At 40.1% G+C, this 19,146-nt stretch overlaps 1 protein-coding gene across 1 annotated transcript in view; it reads left to right on the top strand.

Annotated features, from left to right (window-relative positions):
- Positions 1–19,146, top strand: part of LOC124163432 (semaphorin-5B) — a 318,709-nt gene that overhangs the window by 166,984 nt on the left and 132,579 nt on the right. The window lies entirely within an intron of this gene.

The raw sequence follows: 19,146 nt of genomic DNA, 5'->3' as shown, positions 1-19,146 counted from the left end.
GTTAATTATACGTTGTAAGAATGGTGTTCATAATGATAATTGGGGTGTGTGAGAGAGAGAGCAGAATTTACTTTTCATCTGAAGCCTTTTCCAGCTGTAAAATTGTAGATTTGTTGATCTACATTCTAGTAGATAAATCCGAGCTATTAATCGTTAGACCACTATTTAACACTGGGATTTTTCGTCTAAATTCATCTGCCAGTAGTTGGCGCCTTTAGTAATGAAATTATTGACGTAAGCATTTCCTATATTCAATCATTAATCTTGATCATCATCAAAGCTGTGAAACGAGAAAATCTTTTTAATTAATTAATTTTCAATTTTTATCAATATTTGGTATAATTTAATTTATTAATATTCCACCAATATTAATACTGATTGGAAATATGTCGATCACCCTACCGTCTTGAGTTTCCGGAGTAGTAGTCGAGTACTCTGGCTGAGGTGTCATGTTTAAGAGACGGTCGTATCCCTTTACGCAACATATCTTTAGTCTGGCATGAAGTATTGAAGCAATCGAGTCTTCCAAGTAGCGAGATCTTTATAGTGGTGGGCTGTTTTTTCCTTCTCTTCCGTCGAAATGTCCAATACTCTTGAGCATTGTTTGCCCTCTCCTTTCACATTCGTCCGGCGGCCGCGCCTCCGTCGACTTCCGAGAAACAGAAGAAGAGCGCCTCATCTCGATCGCAGCGTCTGAGCACTCGAGATCTTCCTCGAAATCTCCTCTTGACCTTCCTCGCTCGCTCCATCGCTAACTATCCTCTCCCTCCATCTCTCTCTCTCTCAGAGAAGGAACACTCGAAGACAGAAGTCGGTTTGCTCAACATTTCCCCACTGTATAGCTTGGTCCATAGTGTAGCCTGAATAACGCGCGATAATTGACATTTCGCCTGTCCAATACAGGGTCCTTTTTTCACATGATTATGACGCGCCGTAGGCTCGTTAGAGCTGTACCGGTAAAGTCATCTTTACCCAAACCAGCCGGTGGATATTACAATAGGTTTTTTTGCGCATATTTTTATGTTGTGAGGGTAGTGTGTTGTTTGTGGTAGCAGAAACTTACGTTCTAAACAGAGGATGAGCAGAGACACAAAATACTTTTTTTGACTCATAATATTTTGGCTTAGAATAAGTTCACACGTTATTACTATGATGTTTTTTAATAATTTATTTATTTATGTATTCTTTAAAGTGGCATTATTATTTATTTTACAGGGTGCAACGGCGTCTAAGGCCATTTTGCACCACTTACTAACAGGAAAAAAGAAAAATCCAATATATAAAAGAGGATGTATGATTGTCTGTCCGCTATGCATTTCCATACGGCTCCACGGAAGCAAAGATAGTAATTTAAATCTAATGCTCTCAAAGCTCTGGCACACCTCTTGACGCGATAAAAGGGAAAACACTACTGGAGTGAGTACTTAGCGGGGAGGGGATGTTGAAAACAGTTTTAGAGGGTATAATGTTAGGTTAAGAATGTAAAACGAGGGAGAGGAAGGAAGAGAATAGAATTTTTAGATAGAATGAAAAGGAGTAGGTCTTATTGTGAATTGAAGAGGGAAGTGCATGGTGGAAGGGGAGGCTTCCGAAATTCTTCTTAAGCACTCCATGGAAACCTACCTTAAACGGTAGAATACTTTAATAATAATACTATTACATTGTTGTTTATATAGCGTCCTTGCTTAGGGGAAAACGAAAAGCTTAATGCCTGAAAATTTTCCCCGGAAGACGTTACTCAACGAATATTGGCGTAGATGCATAAATAAATTGCCAGTTATTCTGTTTCCCGCAGCGTTGGTATGGATAGTGAGGGGTATCGGTGCCAGAGGTATTGTGTAGGATATATAAATAGCCAATGGAAGTAAGAGTCCTCCCCATTGTTGCAATGATTTCCGTGTTGGACCCGATACTGGAATGCCCCATATTCGCGTGCGTCCTTGTCTGGTGCGGTTGCGGACGCATTCTCAACTGTCACGCACCAGGGGCCTTTGTAGATATCGCATATCTCGTGCTGCGTGGGACCATCGGGCATATTTATGAGTGGAAGCGAGCTAATAGAAAATTATTACTAAATAATAGTTATTTTCATAAAATTTTTCAAAGTTTTCCTAACGGAAATTTTTCAATAAACCTTGATGTTAACAAGTTTTTGTTGTTATGATTTCTATCACTATTTCCTTTTAATGATGGCAGGATACTCATAATATATCGTGGATTAGAATAATAGCCGTCGTCGTATTTTGGTGGTAGGTAATGTAAAAAAATAATATTCTTACTCAATTTAAATTCTGAATAAAAATCGAGATACAGTTTTTAGCTAAAATAGATAAAGATAGAGAAAATTCTTAGTATGTTACATTGCCATCTGGTTCTTAATTATTGTGAAAAATCAGTTCGATGGCTGTTCGGAAAGTGGATTGAAATTGAGTTGCAAGATTTGACCCGGACATGACGACGAACAACTAAGCGGCTTTATTAAAACGTTGTAATAAAATAGCGATAAATTTACGCAAAGGAGCGCATAGCAAGAAATTATAGTTCCCTTAAGGCCTGATTAATGAAATCAAAAGCAATAAATTCACCGCATGCACCAAAAGGCGTAAGTTTCTAGTATGTAAGGTTCTAGTATCCTAAGTTGATGGTGGCTCCGCAAAGAAAAATTAGCAATGAACCTACCCAAATCTACGTGAAAATTAGCGTGGGTTTAGACCAGTTATGAATTTGGGTAAAACTTTTGGATTGCGTGCTTTCTCAGTCACTTTTTTCATGGTTTTGATTTTTATTTTGCTGTTGCAAATTTTTTATCTTGGATGAAGACATTACGGGTTGAAAAATAGCATGGGTGTGATGAGAAAAGGAGAAATAGTCAGTTATAAAGTTGAGATACAAGCTAATGCTGAGTATGGTCAAATTTTCATACCGTGAACATTTAAAGATGATATCATAAATTTGAAGCGACTAATCCATTACCAAACGGCGGGTAAAGTCCTAGCCTGCAACGTAAGAGGTCGCGAGTCCGAGTCCCGCCTGGGTAGGATGCCCCTATCCAAGGCATGAATGTTCTTGTATGTTTAATTGCTAAGTTAAGAAAACCCTATGTAATATGCCAATGTTGCTGTTTTTAATGTTACAAGAATAATTATAAAGACCGATCGAGATGAAGTAATGGGTCCTCTTAAGGACCATTCGCCCTCTTAACCTTCTATTTAGTGTCTAAGATTTTCGTCGGCGCGTCCCTATTTTATACGAGGGGATTGGTCAACTGACGAGGGCGTATCCTCCTTCAGAGCCCGCTTCTCGGATTTGATATCGGCCCCTTTCATCCGAACGCAAAGTGTCCGCCCTTGTTTTTCGGATGGGCTCAAGTTGGCCGTAAAGCACACGCGGACACAGAGTAGGGATATACAGAGAGGACAAAACGGCTGAAGGCGGTAATCAGCTCATTGCGCATTTCACCATGTTCTAAATAAGGATACGTGGCTTGAGTTGCTATTTGGTTGCTACCGTTGCTATCATTCGCGCTTGCCGCGGAGTGTTGTCGCACAAATATTTTTTTATTCCTCCACTCTTCAATGCTTTCACGTAGTGTGCTAGTGTTTTAAAGAAACGTGGAAAGTAAGACGAGAAGAAAAGGTTTTGCTTGGTTTTCAGCCATTAACTGCAAAAACAATGCGGGCATGACGGAAGCATAGTTGAGTTTCTTCAGTTTCCCTAAAGACCCTGTGAGGTAAGTAATTTCATATTTTTTCTGAGTTACATTGCTGATCGAAGAAACTAAACTAATATTCGAGTATTATTTTGCATTAGAAATGAAATTGTCGAAAAAGTTTAATAAGAACTTGTGGTGTTGGCGCAGGTCCAAGGAATGGGTGATTCGATGTCGTCGGTCGAATATAGAAAACAAGACTGTCAGTTATTTACATAATAACTGCCGGATTAGTGCGTGCGATTTAGCGTTCCTTGCTCTACCTTTATTAGCAAAGAAATAATTAGGCTACTTTGAATTTTAAACCCTCTTTTTTCGCTGCATGGTAAGTCGTTAGCACTATTTGGCTTGAATTTACCGCATAATTTTACTTATTTTCAATATGGCCGCGTGCGCATTTTTCATTACAGAGAAACCTATGGTATTCCAACCTAATGTCCCCTCTGTATATATCTACTCTGTGACGCGGATATCAAATGGGAGGGGGAATGGGATTCGGCTTACTTAGAAAACTGCAGATTTAATGCACTCGGCAGGACATCAATCCCATCTAGGAGGAAGAGCCGCAAAGCCGTGCTCCATTCCTCAAATTATTGTGCAGAATGAATAATCAAGTGAAATATGGCGTATCAATTGGAAGTTCATATCACTTAGTATGGAATCAATTTTTGGCAAACATTTATGATGTTTATAATGACTGCTTTATAATTTAAGAACAATGAAGTTCTGAAAGTGATTCATTTCCCTCATTAAGCTCCGTCTATTCAAATGAGCTTAAGCTTTAGCAATAACTACTTGGTGCATTTTAAGCCACTCCGATAATGCGCGATTTCATTATTCCTAATTCCTGAATCCCTGATTCCCTGAGGACGATGGGCGAGTTGCATATCGAAACGTCGGAGGGAATTATGGAGGACCTTACCAGGTGTGAGACCCGAGAAATCTTCATTGCAAGATATTCGGGTGGCTGATTATGGAAAAGGGTATTGGCGAATGCAGCCAGGAGCCAATGTACGACGGGTATTTGCTAATAGTCATCCAAGCTGCAGGAGACGCGTTGAGATATGGTTATCCCGCCGGCGATTGAATTTAAATCTTAAACACGTCTATGGTTAAGCCGTTCTGAGCATCGGATGAAAATTACGTTCAGGCAAATCATCCTTCTTCGGTGACGGTCATATGGAAGTGAATTTAGCGAGGGAGTGACTTACTCCATTGGCTTTTTTGCGAAAACCACGGCATAAATACCGAGAATCGCCGAGATTAACGTCCTTTGCGAAGATTGAAGGGAGGAGAATGTATGCATATGCGAAGTGATACTTCCACCGGGCGATATGCTAAGGGTGATGCATAATCGTCAGGGGAAACTGGCGGTCGTCCAATTATTACTCTCCGCTGGAGGCTGTGCTTTGTGGCGAGGTGTGGGAGGTCTCCCTCCATCCAAGTCGACAAAAAGCATGCCAGCGTACTATTCCCTCAGGCATACATTAATTTTCATAAGATTATGAGCATTCGGACGACACTTGGCGGAGGAAACTCAGTAGCACACGTTTCTAGGTAAGGCTGGTAATCACGGACGGAATTTACATGAATTGCGACGGTTTTCCTCGTTTGAACCTTATCCTAAGATGAAAATAAAATACTTTTCGTTCGTGGACCATTATATTTACGTAAACCGACCTACGCTTCGGCATAATTGCAAGTAATGTTCATCCTTGATAATGATTTACTGTAAAGTCATACCAATCTATATCAAAATTACTATTAGGTCGGAGCTTATTACTTAAAATTAATTGAATTACCGGTAAATTAAATTGAATTTGCGTGGAAAATACTACCGGTTTAGAATTTTCACACGGATACAGCCAATGTCTACGAAATTCAGCCTGATAAAATACTACGCCAACGCGAATCCACGTCAAAGCTATAAAAACGTATCGAAGTTATCGGAAATATACTTAAGAATGGACTTGCTGAATGCTTAAAACGTTTAGCTGGGATATGGTAAATTTCTTCGTTCATTTTATGAAGTAGTCGTTGTATAATTTGATGTTACCTGTAAAAGTGGAGACGAATTGTCTTTTTGTCTCTTGGACGGAATGACTACTGATTTTTCCATTCATTCCATTTTTACATTCATTGCAGAAAGCTAGGGATTTTGATGTGATTGCAACCGCTATTTTGACGAAAGATTTGAAGTTTATGCGGAATTTGCTGAAATTCTTCTGAGGTTATCAACCGGGTGAATGCCTCCATCTCCAATTTTCGGCAGCTTATTCTACTAGCGCCCTAAATGTTGAAAACCTTCACTGTTGATTAAACACGGTGGCAGAGTAAGCTGCTGAAATGTTGGAGATGTAGCCACGTATCCGGTGGACAACCCCGTAAGAATTCTTGCAACTCTCTCGTGAATTACATTCTTACAGTCTTCTAAACGGCATGGAATCGCCTTGAAATGAAAGTGACCATGAGATTACCCTGTATCATTATAACTTCAGATCATTCATCTATGTTCGATGAGAATTTCTTTTTTAAAATGTGCATTGGTTGGGAAGTCAACGGCAGTAATTTGCGCCGCTTGTTACGAGAGAATTATAAATAGCAACGATGCTATGTATGGGTGGTGTGCCACTCTTGCAGCCAGTTTCCTCTGCATCTCGCCAGGTGGCAGCGGGGGCGGGCCATTTCCCTCGCCCAAGAATAGCACCAACCCGTTTACCTCTCATTTTATCTAGATGGAAAATCACTTTTTAATTGTTTCCTCGCTTCCTCTTCCACTTCTTCATCTTAAATGCCTGTATTTGCTCTGGACAACAAGTTCGTTGGTGTTTTCACGTTAGCCCTTCGTGTAGCGCTTGTTTTTATCTGCCTCCCATGCAGGTGGCCAACTCTGAAACTTCAGAATCATTCGACCGACTTTTGAGTCGGGCTCAAACTCCTCACTGCAGAAAAAAACCGCCAACAGGACGGTTATCTAGATGGATTTGTTTGATATGTTGCGGCGAAAACTATAATATCGGGAGAAAAGGTTTGTTACACTTAGAATCTACGTTAGGAAAAGATGATCGGTTCAAGATCAGGCTATGATTTGACACTTTTTGCTTTTTTCATAATAAAAGAGAAATCGTTCGAATGTATTTGGTTTCACTGCAAGTATCACCTTATGGTTTGTGTCTAGCTTTTTTGTACTCAATATAATTTCTCTTCCTACCTTCCCTGCGCGTAATAAATACTGTACGTTCGTCTGCAGAGCTGTGTATAATTCGCTGATTCCATTTCCTACCATCTCTTCTTTTCCAAGTTTCTCGCATACACGTGTAACCTTTACACGCTTTAACGACTTCAGTTGAAAAAAAACTCAGTACCAATGAGAAGACGGAAGAGCGTAGGTGGTCCTCAATCAATTATCATTTCCTGAGGAAGCTTAAATACCTGCGAAGTATGCTTTTGTCATTGTATTAGCGGCGAAGCACGTCACATTGCCACCACACCGTCACATCGCCAGCACAACTTTGACGCGTATGTCTTCGCATAACTTTTCCATGGAAACTCTCGTGTTATGGCATAACTTTACCATGGCAACGCATCTGTTCATGCGGAGGATTAGGATTTATCTATTCCTTGGAGATAACAATTAACCGACAATCATTCAGTGCCTATAAATAATATAGATTCGTGTTGCTGTGGACGACAATGGTGTTGGTGTCTCCGCGTGCGCTACGCGTTTTGAACTTGTTTTTATCCCCGTAGCGAGAGCGTAAAACTGATACAGAAAAAACTTCTTTTTGCCTACCGTGAACGCACTGCAAGGAGCCTCAACAACACGGCTTCCAGTCCTTTCACTCGTGTCTCCGTGCGGAGCGTTAAATCGGCCGGGGCGCCCACGTGGCGTAGCCATGGAAACCGGCGGGAGAGAGAGAGAGATAGGAAAAAAACAAAAGAATGACAGACTGCGAAGGACGAGAAGGCGTCTATCCCTCCTCTTCCACTACAAACTCACCTACCTGTACACATGTCGGTGTATGTGTGTGTTCGGGAAGGTTGGCTTTAGCAGCAGCACATGGCTCGTCTTTGGCGAACTCTCAACCGGGGGCGTATTAATTGCTAGATGCTATATAACGTATTGGTTTATGCCGCAAGTGTGTGTGAGAAAGAGGTAGAACGAAGGGTAGGAATCGCACTTTATGGCCGTCGCGCGCATGAATCAAGCCGACGGACGTCGCCGGCGGTGCGCCTTCTCTCGCCTTCACTTGTTACCTCGCCTCACGATCCTCTCTTGTTTTTTTTCTGTTTCCGTTTTTACCCGACGTATTTGCGGGGGAGTGTGCCGCCACCTGTTCCCTTTCTTCATTGCTATACTTGTAAATTGTCAATGCCCCAAGATTTATCGAATGATTCTAATTGCTGGTGGCTGAACTGTTAATCTGACACCAATGCTTTTGTTTTTAAAGCATTTTTCATTTATGTTTTTAAGTTGGAAACTGAGTCTGTTAACGATATCTGGGATATATATTTAGCCACCAGATAAGATCGGATAAGTGATAAATTTTCAAGAATGACGGTAAATATTTTTTACCTTGATCATAAAATTTTCATTTTAAATCCTATACTAAAATCGAGTGAATGTTTTAAGTGTACAAATATGCGTAAATAAAAAACTTTTCATTGAAAATTTTTCGTTATTTTTTTTGGCTTTAAAATTTTATGAAACGTTTTTACCCGCTTTATAATGACATTATAATAACCCCGTGCTCTGTGCTGATAACGTGATTTGACTTCAGTTTTGGAAGTCATTTGCTCATAACTCAAATCGTAGTCCGGTGAAGAGGTTAAGTTTTATTTTTATCATTATTCTGAAGTTACTGCGAATATTGATTCAGTATTTTACCTATACTGCGGATGATAGAATTTATTCAACATTTTTCGTATGTTTAAATAGGTTTTGTATATAATATTCTCCATAAGAATGCGATTTTACAAATGAAATTTCCATTTAATATGAGACAGAAAGCCTATATTTTTTAAATATCGATGAAGTCTATTTTTAAATATCATATAGATCACATATATATACTGTGGTTGATAAAAGTTCCCCCACGAACAGAGTAGCGCCCCATGTACGAAATTCAGTCTCTACTATTGCGTAGTGATATTTTTAGGACGCGTGCACGAAGCAGGGTTCCAACTGGTAACCAATACAGTTGTTAGCTATCCAATTGGAGAAAAACACTACCGAGAATACGCCTTGACGGTGCTTTATTCCAGGAAAATTCCTTTATTATTGCAGGAAAAAAATTTTCGGCAACGTTTATGTCGTATAAACTTCTTGGTTTTTCCTTATTTACAGAAATTGCATGAGCTTAAGAACACCGCTGACGTTGGTCATTTGAACTTCAATTGCTTGACCTTGTAATACATGCACGAATATTCAGATATCGTCAAAATCTCGGTGGCGACGAGGATATACCTTCCTTACCGAAGGTCGTGGGTTCCGCCTGGGTAGGTTTTCTCTCTCCAGGGCATGGGGGTGTGTGATTGCCTGTAGTTTATTGTTGAAACCCCCAGTGTATAAGAATCGCTGTGCTGTTTTCGGTGGTGAATGAGATAAAGAAATCAATAAAATAAAACTATCAAAATTGACTTCTTTGAGTCCGATGGCAAATCTCATGGTCAATAGTACGTGGTTTCCAGGAGAAAACGTCTTGAAGGGGGATTGGCCTCTGTTGCCACCTGATCCTTTTCGCCGTGCACTTCGGTTCGCTCTCGTAAATAAGCCCTCTCTAGCGATTACTATTAATTTCGACCGACTTCTTCGCGTGTGTCGCCGTGCAGCGAAAACATTTCCGCGACTTGCGTGCCACTTCTTGAAGTAAGGGTGTTTTAGGAGTCTTCTGCGAGAGGGTGCGCAAATCAGGAAGCGTGGGTGTAATTCATGAAGAGTGCGACTCTTGGTTTTTGATGTTTTATTACTATTTGGTCTCTCATTTCTCCCGATTCGCCTTTGCACCCCTCGAATAATAAAAAAGGAAGAAGGGCGACGACGTTTTTTTTTTAGATTTTTTGCGGGATTTTTTTGCGTGATTTTTTTGCGTGCTTATTCCTCCGTATCGGGTCGTGCACGCCGTTCGACACGTGAAGCACGTCGTTAAAGTGCCTGTATCCCTTAAAAAAATCTTCTGCCGCTCAGTTATATCCTCGCGGTTATCGATGCGATTTTATCCTCATATGCATCTTCTTCCGTGTTTTTTACGCTAACAATGAGTAAATACTTTGATGGGTATCGCAATTTATCGTATAAAATCAATGAAATTTCCTAAAAAGACCAATTATGACTACCTATGGCGTTCGGAGACACTAATTATGTGCCGAAGTAATTATTTCTGGTTATGAACGGTCGATGGTCGGTTCGGTTCTATATTTAAATCGAGTACGCTGCGTAGGAAGTTCGGGATCTCACCTGCACTAAACTTCTCTCTCAGCATCATTCCTCCTTTAGCATTTTATCCATCTCCTACATCCTTAAGAGATTTACACTCTATTCAGCCTGATTTCTTCATTTTTTTCCCATCGCTTTAATGTATTTCCCTATCGTGCTGGCGACCTAAGCTATTTCACTCATCGTACTTCATGATGCCATTAAAAACCAGAAATCGGAATAGACTGTGGCCGTGAGAATACACTATAAATACAATGTGAAAGAAAGAGATGGAGCCTTAGCAAATAGCATTGACTCAGTGGTGGCGTGGAGATTTAATGATGGCTGGAAACATAGGAATAAATTCACCTCGACCGGTAATGGAAAAACGGACTTTATTATTGTCGGGCAGATGCTTAGTTCGATTCCCGGTCGAGTTAAATATTTTCCATATATTTTCGACTGTTAATTTTTCAGGTTCGACAGAAACGATAAATGTAGAGAAATGTTTAGCCGAACGGATAGGCTTGGGAATGCTTTTTCCCCAACCAATACAGGACTTAAATAAAACCTAGGCGTGATTTCGTTAGAGCGCACCCCTTTTATTTGTAAACGGTGGTGTCGTAATACCCATCGCCACACGACTTTTGACGTGGTTTGCGGGATAGTATGTAGATGCATTATTTTATTTCCGCGTCACCTCTTTGTCAACGTCCCGTATTTTTGTTCTGTCTTGGTTTCTACTTGTATTTGCATGTATGTTAATAAATAATTACGATATATTTATAAAAAGCAGGCCTAAAGCACTTTCAATCCAATGGTTTCGAAGTTAACAGAGAATTTCGTTGTTTAAAACAAATCTATCAATTTTCGTGGCATAAACAGTTTGTTTTCTGAAAATTTTCAATAATATATCTGTTTCTTTCTTATATTAAAATTCCGAGTTATTGGAACGAAAACCACAGAAATACCAAGCGCTCAAAGTTGGGCGACTTGATTATACGCTCAAAAAACGGATACTTTTTTTAGAAAAAATTAAGTACAGGAAATAATATCACGCGGAAATGTTTTTAAAGGAAATGATCCAACGGAGAATAAATTTTCTTACGTATGATTTTTGTTGCATTGAAATTCATTGCCTCGTTTAGACGATGGAGCTCCTCAAACTCGGGTGTCTTGCTTTTTTTTTTACAGACAGTAGTGTGTATTTCCTAAGTCAACTATACACGCCGAAGAGGTGTTCTCGTTTTGAACAACATTGTTGGCAACAAAGTTAATTAGGTTTCATTGCCATAAGATATCACAGGCCTCAGCAATTCTCACTTTCTGCCATAGAAATATCACTTTGAAACGTTTCGGCTGTCTATACTCAAGGCGTTATTCGTCATTTTGCCGGATTGGCGTTTAGCCTGGGGCTGAAATGCGGCTGTCGCGCCGGATTGCTAGCCTTTCCTCTGTCATTATTAACTCCCTCAATTTCTGCCGCTTGCTTACATTCGATGGCAAGATAACTTTGTCCCGACTGACTCTATGCGTTCTGGTATCATCCATTTGTTACAACTTTTGTGAAGTGCGCGGCACTCGAAGGATCTTTCGCAAGAACTAAGCGAAGGCATACAGTGAAGATCTTTCGCGTAAATGCGTCAGTGGAAATGTATACTCTGCACTTGTGGTAACTTAGGCCATTGGAGATCATAAGCACTTGCGCCTCATCAGTTTCTGGGGCCAAGCGGTCTGCTTTTACTCCTGCAAAGATGTGAAACAACATATGTTTTGTTTGTTTGGCTAAATGGAGTCTAAAAGCATTTCAAGGACCACTCAAATCAATTGAATGTTAAACTTATGGTATCCAACTGGTTGTGCAACGGCATCGCTACCAGCTAAACGGAAGATTTTAACTGAATTGGAAAATTTCTATGGTATTTACCTTCATATGTTTGTGCAGAGGTCCTTAGTGAGCTCGGAGGCTGCTGTGATGCGTTTTTCTTATCTTTTCAAGCCGGTATTTCTTAAAAATTTTCAAGGTTTGCGATTATTGGATACCTTCTGAATTAAAAAAAAAAGTATTTGTTAAGATTTTTTCATGAAGGAAACACCTTTTTTTTCGATTCCTGAAAACCTCTCTATGGTGAGCGGGCAGATTAAGTATTTGTTGCTTACTTGCAATTTACTTGCATTAATATTTGTTTTTTTATGACTTGTAAAGTTCTCAAATTGTGCCAAACTGGGAAGTAATCGAAAAGGATCGGATTGATTTCTGTGTTGAATTTTTCATGGATTGACCTAAGTAGTAACGATATGCCTGTTAGGGATTTTTTCGCGTGGGGGTGCTTATAACAATCCAATTTAATTTTAGACTCCATTTTAATGTATATGGTATGGTAATTTACTATAAAACCTTATGCAGTCATGAAATTTTATTAACAGCATTGATGCTATTTGTTTTAATGTTAGAATATTATTTATTGCGTCAAATTAATGAAAAACCTCAGTAAACAAATTACATACAATGAATTATGGGTGGTAGAAGTACATTTAAAAATCACGTGGTCAAATGAATGATCACGGAGCATCTCCCTCAATGAATAAAAAATAAATTTAAAGCCGAAGAGAATATGGTCATCAAATACGTTTTGGCCAAATCTTTCGCAATAGCTATGTGGTATTTCATATCATTTCACTTATTCGTATTTTAGTTAATCATGATAAAGTGAGACGTCATTCTCTTCCTTGTACAAAACGATATGAGGACCCGAAGAAATCGCCGGTTGGAGTGTCTTCTTCGAATAAAATGAAGGGTGTTTGAGGTGTTGGTCTCCAAACTCGAGAACTTTGCAACGGACTGGAGGGAATATTCCAGGTCCCCTGATGTTTCGCAATCGAATCTTCGACGACTTTGAGGAGGATCTTTCAGGGAAACTGTCTCACCAACGCCTCTACGTGGATGGCGCCTCGTCAAGCCACATTCCAGAGCGATAATCAATCCTCGATCTCGTGCATCGAAAAAAAAGTAGAAGACGCTCGTGCGCCTTCAGCTGTCTTCGACGTTTTCTGCCGTGGGAGTGTCCGGCGCCACCATCGCTCGGCGGAAAAAATACGTGGGAGTGCGGTGGAATTCAGGGTTATGGCTTACGTTGTGGTCGAGTCCTATCCCTCCTTTGGTTGTGTAATCACGGCAGAATAGATGCCTTCGGAAGAAATCTGTGGGGGACAGCGTTCATCAATATTCATAACTATTAATATTTGAAAAATGTCTTGGGTAGTTGGAAGGCTACTCTGGCGTCGTTGCTGTCTGCTCTCTGCGGACGGGGGACTAGCGACTGCTGTCAAGCGATCAACACCGTCCACTGATATGGAAACACTCGCGTTGATAGGTGAAGGTTACTATCTAGATCCATCCAATTGAGTAGCATGCAAGAGAGGGATTCCTACGATAGCGTTTATCGTTTACGCCCTTGGCGTTTATTCTAGTTATCATTTGCGATCGATAACTCAAGTTAGCGAAGAAATTACCTAATTTTGCTACCATTTTTATGTAAACTTAGTATGGTTGCTTAGTGCATGGTGTGTAGCGAACCCTAAATCACGGAAGAACGGAATAAACGCCGTGCTTGCCATGGAAGGGTGTTTTTTAATCATCTGCTGATAGGCGCTAGTTTAGCCAGGGGGGTGGTAGCTTAGTTACTAGATACAAATAATTGATTGACTGTACTTAACCAATGACCGCTCTTTGTGGTAGTAATGATTGAAATGATAGGGTCCTGAAAATAACCTGGGCTACACCTCCTTAACTCCAGGTGAAAATAATTTTGAATTCAATGATTATCCTAGAGCGTTGTGAATTCATAATTTCAGGTTATCTCCCAATTTAAGTTGTATTTGGGTTAGAAGTGTCAGTTATTTGACTAATTTAGAATTTACACCTGTACACCTTAAATGTCACCTTTGTCTTACTCGCTCCATCCGTTCCCTATGTCTACTCTGTATGTCCTCTTATCAGTTGCCTCTCCTCACCGACAATGCCCGGCACCTTGCTGTTTGTCTTTCTCTCCGTCCACTTCACCATTCCCATAAGCGTCTACATCTCGAACACCTCCAACCTATTTCCATTCTCTATCCTCAGCGTCCACTTTTCCGGACTACTCAGCGCTGCTCCCCTTATACCTTCTTATCTAGCCTTTCCTGTAAGTGTAAATTTTAAGTAATATGTTTAATTAAGCATTTAGAAATTTTGCACACGTATTCGTTTTCCTCATAGAGTGAGTACCTTCTACGATTTACTTACGGCTGGATGGCGATACTAGTTGGGACTTGGGCCGTTTTCCAATCCACGTAGTATGCACTCATTCCCTTGATCCCTTTCTCCCTTGCACCCTGTTCCCTTACTAATGCTCTACTGGCGCCATAAAGTGTGAACGGAAATAATGCGAACTATTGGCAGTAACGAAATGTGACACACGGGGTAGTGTTAGAATATCTGGTGGTTGATTTAAGAATCAATTTCACCTTTATACTTATATTTTTGCATGCGAAGAGCAAGAATTCACAATGCCGATATAATATAACGCAGAAGAGCTCACATAATAAACACAAAATTACTTAAAACTCCAGTTCAAGATTTCTGAGTTTTCCATTGCCGCCATTTTGACGTCCACTTCCTACGAGGGGAAGGGAGCGAGGGAGCATCCGCGTTCCCTTGTTCACTTACCCTTCGTTCCCTTGCGCCCTCAACCGATTGGATCCACCCTTGCTGTCGTCACATCCGTAAGTTGACGATCGAAAAGTGCACGAAGGGTGAATAATTGCGAATTGGAAAACGGCCTTGGTGACAGGAAACATAATAGAAGATACACTGTTGTATGTTCCGCAGAAGTTTAATCACCCGACCCAGGTTTCGATATTACACTACGTCATTTTCAAAGGTTAAAAAGGTTTTCAAACCTTTGAAAATGGCATAATGTAATGTCGAAACCGGGGTCGGTTAATGCCTCATTCACATTACGATCGTCCGAGCCGTCGTCCTAACGATAGTTGACCGAACTAGCCGTGTGAATGCAAGTTCTGACTATAGTTGACTACTAGGGCTACTACTAGGGCTACTAAATGTGCGGATTTGATTCGGTGGGCGATTTTTGAGCGTTTTTGCAGTGGATGTATCGATATGTCCCGTGTATAACAGCTTTAAAACGTCGAAAGACACGAATGACTGAACGAAAACTAGTCTCTTCTAGTGTTTCCTAGACAAGCATAAAATCTCAAGTTCACTAGTTTGCATGAAATCTTTCAACAGCCCTTATAACGACTCATTTTTAAAAGTATTTCTTTATTTCAGCGTTCGGATCTATGTTGTGATACCAACCAGCCCACTGAAAGCTTTTTAAGTGTCAAACACTGTGAATACTGATGGGGCTACGGATTCGTGCGCCAATCAGCCGTCACTTAAAAGTGGAGCAGTACTCGCACTGAATTCTTAGTAATGCCTCATTCACATTACGATCGTCCGAGCCGTCGTCCTAACGATAGTTGACCGAACTAGCCGTGTGAATGCAAGTTCTGACTATAGTTGACGTAGTTCCGAACGTTGCCACTTTACGATGGTTAGGCGCTGGGAGACCGGAAACGGAAGCGACAAGAGAAAGACGAAAAGCTCGCGAAGCTCTATTTTTTTCATGGACATTTCATGGATTTGTCCTTGGAAGGAAGAATATGGGCGGAAGAAAAATTATTCGGTAAATACACGATGAACACAGTAATATCTTGTCCATGTATACCTCAACAGCTTTGCTAACCGTCAATTTCCCGTTAACTTTAGATGTCAGCACTAGAGGGCAGCATAGGTTTTAACCATCGTTGTGTGAATGCACGATAGTTCCGACGATGGCTGGAACCATCGTAATGTGAATGAGGCATAAGTAAACTTCTGTGGAACATGTAACAGTGTATCTTTTATGATGTTTCCTTCTACGTTTTGGGTTACGAACTTGTAAGAAGGGTAGAGAACCCTGGGAGCGTGAAAATGCGGTTTTCTTGCCAGCATGGGGTATGTCCCTCACTTTGGGGATAAGTTGCGACCCCGACTGGAAGATAACTTGGAAATGCCGGGATAAAGAAAAACTGTTCGGAAGGCGTGCATTACATGTAGATGTATTTGTGGGGAAAGGAACTGGGTGACAAAGGAAATAATTCGCGTCGAGTTTAAATGCTTGAGGGGGATGTTAAAGACAAAAGGTTCCGTTAGACTTGTTAATGAAGTGTGTTTGCTTAAAGGCTAGGACCAGTGCAAGGATTAAATACGAAGTAATGAAGCCAAGAGCTAAGGTTATTAGGCCTGGTACTATAGTTTAGTTTGAATATTTTCTGTGCCTTGCAGGAAGGAGTTGTAGATATGGTATGATTCCAAAATTTGTTTTCCCGATATTGCATACAAATTCAGACTTCACTTTGTGATAGCTTTCCATTAAGGATAATAAAAATATTATCCTTAATTATTATTGCACTTATTAAGGTTAAATTTGTGTTTAATGAAGACGACCCAGGTTTCGTAACTTATTTATATCCTCAGATAAAATCATCTATTTTATCTTGCACAGTAAACTATTTTGATGCATTTTCTCTAGAGATATAAAGGTGAGCTCTTCGGCCTCAAGGTCAACTGGGAAATGAAAAAAGTCCAATGGCCGTAACGGGGGGGCTTTTCATTTCCCAGTTGTATTTTCTATATAGGAAAGGATATGACACATGGATATTCCTTTTTCATTCTGTCGGATACATGCAGAATTTTGATCGTCCCAAAAAAATGTAATGTGAATAGTATAATCGAGTCGTTTATTTCGCTTGTTCGAAGTGTGAATTTTTTTGTAGCGGCAAATTCGTGCATGGCGCCTTTTCACGGCAGCCCCTGCCACTCGCCCTAGACGCGACGGAGTCTGACCGAGGGTCGCCGACGCGTCAGCTGTCAGATCTTTATCCGGAGCCGTCAGTCAAGGAAGAGAGGGCGTCAAAGCAACAGTGGTCAGGCCGTCGCCACTCTTTTCAAGTCTTCCCAACTCCTGCCTCTAAGCCTGCTTTTTTCAAATGTTCATTTATTTTAGCGTCAACACTCCCTGGGGGAAAGTAGGAAGCTTACCTCCTGCTTGACCGTTTTTTTTGATAGATTACTCGCTTAGCGCTTGTACCATCAACTTCAAAATTTCAGGTTAGTCAGAGTAGACAGCTTTTCAATTCTGTTCTGCATCTTAGATTTTAAAAATTTTTCTTCAAAGAACAAATTGAGATAAAATTTTACACTTAAGATGTAGGAAAATGTTATCAACGGTTTAAACGATGCATATCATTTTGTAAATTTATCTTCAACGCATTTAAGCTTTTGCAAGGGGAGAATCGAACAGTCAACATCTTAGCGCGATTACAAATACCCATTTAGAGATGATTAAGATAAAATTTCAAGATGATAGCATAAGTTTTATACTAGCGATGCGTCACTAAAGCGGACAGGTCTAGCCGTCTAGGGGGATAGTGACTCGTAAATAATTTGTAATCAGACTTTCTTACACGATGGCAATAAAATAACTTTTAATGTGCCGTGAATTCATAAAATATTACACGTATTTATAATTTTTTTAGTAAGAATCGATAAATACATCTGAATTTCCGCGGGAATTTTTATTCAAATTTTGGAATTCAGCAAACGATAAAGTAATTTGAGGACCTGGGAGCAAATACAGCATAACCTTAAGCTGTTTTTTAAAAACATTTTTCTCCATTATCAGACGTTTCAGGGTATCTGTTATATCTATTGCCCTTACGTTGAAAGATAAATGCTAAAATTTTGGAAAAGAAATATAAGGAATATGACTAATGTGTGACTTTTTCTCTTGCAGGTGAGTGGAACTTCATCTTCAACGATTCTATTTTGGTGGAAATGTGAGATCTCAGTGGTGAGTTCTGAGTTATTTTCTGTGGTTCTAAAAGGGATGGCGTCCCTTGCTTAAATTACGAACTAAAACTTTAGAAAGCGGTAGTTAAACTTCAGCCTTTTTTGCGGAAGTTTCTCTTGGTTTCTAACTTAGCCAATTTGTTTGTTCCCGTGGTAACGGTAGCGAAATCGTTGATCAGCTGCCAATGTTAATGTCCTCCCGTCGTATTTTTTTTCATTCATCATTGCAGTGTTTTCTTCATATTTTTTTCAAATTCAGACACATTTATCGCGATAAGTATTACCTTCTTCTAAACCTTTTTATCCACCCGACCGTGGATATCACAGTAGAGGAATGATGAGTTACAGCCCAAGTCGGTCGTGTCAGTGCTGCCGATCACCGTTCACCATTGATCAATGAATCGTGAATGGTCCAATGCGTTTCACAGTCGAAAATTGCGCGAAAAATAGCGTTGGGTTTGGTAGATTTTGAATTCACGAGAAAATTAGTGTAAACTTTGGAACACGCATTTACGCGCATTCAATGTTTTTCGTGCGCTTTGCGTCCGTGTTTTGTTAGTACTAACCGTGTACTGTGCAAGGTTTTATTTGTGAGAAATAAACTGCGGAAAATAAATTTTTGCGGCTAAGAAACTGTTCAACTCAATTTCAATACCTTATGTGGGTTTGCTGTTTGAATTCTGCAGATGAATGATGGATGATGTCCCATACTTGCTCATTTTCTCTACAAACTCCCCGAAATACTGGATTGGTACTTTTTTAAATTCTAATTCACATTTATTGCTAATTTTTTTCAAGCCGGCCTCGAGTCAATCTCCTACGGATCAGTATGAGTCCCCCATTGTGTAGTAGTCCCTTTGGCCTTGTGGTGAATATGGCGCGACGTGTGATTACATAGTATTTGATAATTTTACACAATGAAGGATCGTGTCATCCAGATGAATATACCGAAGTGGTATTTTATAATACTAGAGGTTTTAAATGAAAAAATGGCTGCTAATAGCAGATAATTATTTCGAAAAGAGATAGTGTTTTCTTTACATTGTATCATATGTGGTGGTTGGGCGTGGTTTTTTAATATCTCTT

This window comes from Ischnura elegans, chromosome 8 (genome assembly GCF_921293095.1).
Source record: "Ischnura elegans chromosome 8, ioIscEleg1.1, whole genome shotgun sequence".
Taxonomy (NCBI): Eukaryota; Metazoa; Arthropoda; class Insecta; order Odonata; family Coenagrionidae; genus Ischnura; species Ischnura elegans.
The sequence above is the reverse complement of the archived record's forward strand: the minus strand, read 5'-3'. Positions and strand labels throughout refer to the sequence as shown.